General features: G+C 35.9%; 1 long non-coding RNA gene across 1 annotated transcript; it reads right to left on the bottom strand.

Annotated features, from left to right (window-relative positions):
• Nucleotides 1–4,883: 4,883 nt before the first annotated feature.
• On the bottom strand, nt 4,884–5,889 carry LOC128384180 (uncharacterized). Its single transcript, XR_008324053.1, has 3 exons — nt 5,698–5,889; nt 5,394–5,449; nt 4,884–4,956 (listed from the first exon to the last, which is right to left on the bottom strand). It is a non-coding gene; the product is annotated as an uncharacterized LOC128384180 (long non-coding RNA).
• Between the last annotated feature and the right edge of the window lie 203 nt (nt 5,890–6,092).

Raw genomic sequence — 6,092 nt, forward strand, 5'->3', positions numbered from 1 at the left:
GCAGCCTTTCATAAACCATAACTTTAAAATAATACTTAACAGGTTCTAGTTTAAGCATTAATATCTGAATGTAGACTTTCAGTATTTTATTTGAACTGTTTATTGTCATTTCTAATTCAGTCAGAGATCTATAATCAGCAGATATAATCAATGAGTGTGTTTACCTTCACATTAGTCTAAAGTCTTCATATTTGACCAGTTTATTAGTGAAGTTTACTGTTTCAGTGCAGTCATTTTATACAATAAAGTTCAATAGAAAATATATCTTATAATATCTTGTAATAATATGTGTAATTATTTGTTGTATAATGACATTATTTACACATGAGGAACTCTACTGATTCCAGTTGAGTTTTTAATCAAACTTGGGATTGTGTGCTGCCACCTGCTGGCTACAGGTAGAATCACATCTACTGTATCAGTAAATATACAGCACATTGCGGTTAGTGAACTCTGAAGTTAAGTGTATGAGATAGAAAGAGAGAGATTTTTTAAATATAATGCTATTAATGCAGATATATGCGAGACTATATTTGTATCTGCACACACACACATTTATTTTCAATGAACTATGAACACCGGAGTTACCGGAAGTGGAAGAAGAGAAAGGTAAACACTGACTGATGACTGACTACTGACCTAAAAATATGCTTTCATGCATATTCTGTAGGACTCTTAAATATATGAGTCATTGTGGTAATACACTAGCATTCATTACACAGACCACATGTTAGCCAGGTAGCATGCTATTGCTAGTTTGGTGGGTGCACACACTGAGCTACATTTAACATCCAAGTAAGTTTCCTGTGCTTTTTTATTCCCATTAAGGTTTCCAGAAGCACACACAAACACATTTATTATCTCTTTATTATTTGAGGATTGGAAATCATGAGTTTGTATAACAGGTAGTTTTTTCTTACCACAGTACTTCCTGGTGCTGAGCAGTGACAAAGGACCCGAGCCATGTTTCAGGCTGCCTTCTATAGTGCCTGAGTAACCTGTAGGGGGGCATGCTCAGTCCATCTTACTGGACCATACCAACTGTGGGGTTGAAATGCTTTGTAAATTCATTTCTGGATTGAGGTCTTGTGTGAATGCGTTGATAACCGTCGTCATGTGTGGTAAAGAAGTGGAAATAGATTTGGTAATGATTTCGTAGATGGAAAATGACCTGTGGGATTAAGTGATTATTTGATTGATTCCAAGTTAAGGTGGTATGGTCCAGTGGGAGGGGCCAAGTCTTTTAAATGGAGGGGTTCTGCACTTCTTAAGGAGTCAGAGAAGGGCTGTGGTGCTGTGTAGACCGAGTGGTGGTTTTGGGTAATACTGTTTAAATATATTTTTCTACTGCATTTTTGCGTTATTGTTTGCTCACCTTTCCATGGACTGTATTCAAAGGGCAATAAACCACTTCATCTTTTTCATCAAATGGACTTTGTGTTGCGACCTTTTTTTCGACATTTTAAAGTTATACTACCTTTTCCAGTCAGCCTTCAGACACACTACCCTCACTCTAGGTCAGAGTGTGACAGTCATTAAACAGAGAAAGAGAAGAAGACATTTTAATGATCATTTATATGTGTAATTATTTGTTGTATAATGACATTATTTACACATGAGGAACTCTACTGATTCAAGTTGAGTTTTTAATCAAATTTGGGATTGTGTGCTGCCACCTGCTGGCTACAGGTAGAGTCACATCAGAGCTGTTGGATTATAAATGACTCAGTTTGATGAAATGTCAACAAATTCAAAAATATTTCCAAAAAATGTAAAAAATAAAAAAATACTTATCATAAAGTGTTTCAAACTATTCAGACATTATGTGTCTACTGCAGCTGAGCTTGAATGTTCTCGATCAATAGATATTATATTCTATTAAATAGATTGGACAGAAACAGCTCCATGCAAACATTTTCAGACCTTTACTTTGTCAGGAATGTTTATTACTGAGGTCATAGTGAGTGACGGTGGTATATTAAGCTGTATTATATTGATTAGTGTTTCTAATATTTAGTCCACCCCATTAACATACATGAAGGGGGCAAAATGTTAGGAACACCAGTCAATATAATGCACCTCAGTACACCATCACATAGTACGACCTCAGTAATAAACATAGTAGAGAGTAGACTTATCATCAAAAAACTGAAAATGTGTAAACTTCATAAATGTAGAATACATAGCAGAGCTGTTGTATTAGATTCCACTGGTGTATATAATGAAGTGGCTGGTGAGTGTACATGTGGATTATATGGAATACAAACATAGTACATATTTACTGGATTGCAGCATTTATTTTATAAGACTGTTAAGAAGTTTTATTGTCTGCAGTTAAACTACATTACAAACTCTGAATCGCTTCTCCATCTTTGCTCCAGTCGGGTATTGAACTCACGACCTTCTGCTCTGCACTAGATACACAGTTTAACACCGGAATACTTCTCTACCTGTGAGTCTGTCTACCGTCAGCGCTCCGTTTACCGTCTGACCGACAGCAACCAGCCAGTAAGTGAAATATTAACTTCATTAACTTTAATTGAAACGCCTCTATTTACAATGTGGATGTTAATGTTTAATAAATAAACAGGATTTAATGTTATATTTCATCTTTCCTCTGGTGTCTCTGCTTTGCTGACGGTAGTTTGGCCTCATGGCGGCGCTGCAGTCCGCAGTATTATTGAGAGATTGATTTAATTTGAGTCATATATCATCAAGTTGTTTAAAGCTTGTGTTTGTGTGTAACTGCTCTGTTTCTACTTTAACGACATGACAGACTCAGAAAGTTATTTATTTAGTAGTGAGCTTGTTAATAATTGAGACTCTCTCCACCCTGTAATGCTGCGCTGTCGCCACTGAGTGTCGCTGATTCCCTGGTTTGTAATCTTTAACCTCTTGGTAAGCGCTTTAGCTGGTGATGATGAGTGGTAGCTCTCATAATGATCGGTAAGCGCTTTAGAGAGAGGTTATGAGATCTTATCTTATTAATATGAGTACATTTTCTCAATAGATTAGATAGAGAAAAAAGCTTTGTCTGTGTATTAAATATGCAGTATAAGATAGAAGCTTTTTCACCTTGACTAAAGGAAGTAATATCACAAATGCTAAGTTATCAAGACAACAAATACAAACACATTACAAACAGGAATGTTCTAGCTGCTCAGTGTCCACACACATACCACACAGTGTCACTCACTGACTTCTCACATGTTGCATCATCAGTGTAAGTGGATGTGAAAATTCAGTGTGATAACAGCTGTATTTGCTTGGACAGTTATTCCATTCACTGTGTTGTTATCATAAATCATTCCAAGAACACACATACAGTATACAGAGTGGACACTGCCTTTAGTTCTATTACAGAGCCACAGTCCTCCGCCATCTAATGTATTCATAATACTCAATAATAGGTCTTATTATTACATTTACATTTTTCTGTAAAATGTTTTGTGACTGAGAAGGGAAATTAACATGAAACACTCAAACACATGCAGCACATTTACAGTCAGAATGAGATTTGTTGAAACATTTTTAAGGACTCAAATGAAAAGCGTAGCGTAAAACAAACTTAAAAGTGGCGTAATGACCCTTTTTTTTTTTACACTGAAAATGAAATGAAATTCCATTACTGAGCGATGTTGAATGTTGTAAGCTTTGATTAAGAATAAGAAACATACATATTTTTTTAATCTATAAACCTCAAAGGACAAGATTAAACATAAGAAAGATCAAATTAAGACAAAAAAGGAGTTAATGTCTATAAATGACAAAGTAACAATGAAGTGAGTGCAAACCTGAAGGATTCAAAGCTATTATAAAATAAATACAGAGGGAGAAAGCAAATGTCCAATAGATACATAACTTTTTGTCTATTTGTATTTTTTTAAACATTTTTATTCATACAATTATTTTGATTATTATTATTTTATTTTATTTGTAAGCATGTGCCCTTCACACAGGACTATTTGAACTTTCTTTCTTTCCTTCTCATTAAAATCTTTTTATTCCCTCCTTGACAGCTCATTAACGTGAGGAGGCTCTCAAAAAATAAAAATAGTTTTTATCTGCAATTTTGAAACAGAAAATTAAACTATGACTGTTTTCTGAACTATTGCCCTTCCTGCAGCAGAGTGAAAATGCAGGACAGATTAGGACAAAGAGCATATTATTTTATTTGAATGAGGGTCTCCTTTTTCTTTCTTTTTTTTAAATTTCTAGCTCTGACCTGTGAGCGAGGGCTGCACATCAAAACAGGAAAATCATCCCTGAAATCATCAGTCAGAGTTCATGTGAAGTGAGGTTATAACACAGTAACACAGTTTATATTGTGGCTCTATATGTGTGTCTGGGTTTCACTCCCACAGTGTCATTTAATATCATATTAATAACATTCACACAGTATAGTTTGGTTGTTCCAGCACAGTTTATTTCTGTTGAAACAGGTCAAATAGCCAGAAAAAGCAACAACTAATCACTCACAGCTAGTCTCTGAGAAATCATACGAGATTCTTCAGAGTCAGTCTGATAGAGATTCAGGCTGCTCATTATAAATGCTTATTGACTGTATTTACTTGAGGATGTACTCAAAGTGGAATGTACTGCCGTTGCCAAATGTGCAGAATCTTCCCCTTCCGAGTCCTATCTGAATTTTGAAGAGGCATTGTCCCTCGTACTTGTAGTCGCTGTAGAATTTGAACGTCACGGTGTCATCAGTCAGGACCCTGGGGATCTCCAAATTGTCTGACCATTCGGGGTTGGGACCCCTAACGGATTTTGTCTCAACAGATTTACCACCATAAAACTCTGCTCTGACCATTTGTGCACAGGATGTATTTGCACAGGGAAATGTAGTGCCCTGCATCCTATACACCATCAGGTCCATCGCTATAGCTGTGGTGAAAGCACACAGGACGAGCATGAGGAGGGACAGATTGGAGGCCATGGCTTCACAGCAGGCTGTAGAGGGGAAATAACACATCTATGTTATATTGTAGACCTAGCTAGTATTCCTAAAACATCCTCTATTTTTTAGGTTTAGCTTCAGTTAAAGAAGGAAACAATAATTGACATGATCAAGTTGCATTATGGTCATTGTAGGATCCAGTGTTATTGACTATGTGTACCAGGTGCAATAATACTAAATATCTGTAGAGCTCTTTTCATTAAAGGCCAGTATTAAACATGTAACTAATCTGTATGAAACAGAATAGCTGGTGTAATATCAGCTATGCTGATACTGAAATGATGAAGTTTAAAGTGGACTAAGAAAAACACAAGTGTGAAAATAACAGCTGGATTAGTTTGGTCGTTCACAACTCTGTTCTACCTGCATCTATGATATGTCACACACATTTCATACACTTATAATCTGGCCCTCAACCTTTGACTTATACCTCTGTTTCTCCAGATGTAGCAATTCAGATGGAACCTGCAGCAGCAGTCAGACAGTCTGGATGAAAATGAGACACAGGAAATGTAGATATGATGTAATAACAATATGGATTCAATAACAGTTAAATACAGCAATATATTATTTGAGAGAAATAGCTCAATTCAGAAACACATACGGTTCATTACTGTAAAAACAGACGAATAACTTTAAATGGGATTGTTAGCCAGTGATAACATAAACCATGAGAAGGTACAATGGAAAAACTCCAGTGAGCACAAGTAGAAGATTAGTTGTTCAAGTCTTACCTTAAGTCTTGATGCTGTGTTTGTCATCTCTCTGTCTGCTGATCCATGTTTTATAGACCAGCAGACCACGAGTCAGATCGATAAAAACCTGTAAAAACCTGAGTAAAGCACAAGCTGCTACATTCTCAGCATTATGCGATAAGACAGAAATAGAGTGACTTTCTGGAATTGTGACTCATTGATTACCTCGTTCAGTAATCTTGAGAAGACTGAGCCAAAAATTCTCTGTTCAAATTTACTTTACTGGCTAATCTTGAAGTGTGAAGTGCTTCACATGGCACCAAGTGTTCTAATGCCAAAGCAGGTTGTACAATCATGTAAAAATAAATCATTTAAGTACTATTATAAGTAAAGTAATGATAGAGGAAATATACAACAGGACTTTTTCCATTGTT

Source organism: Scomber japonicus, chromosome 22, assembly GCF_027409825.1.
Source record: "Scomber japonicus isolate fScoJap1 chromosome 22, fScoJap1.pri, whole genome shotgun sequence".
NCBI lineage: Eukaryota > Metazoa > Chordata > Actinopteri > Scombriformes > Scombridae > Scomber > Scomber japonicus.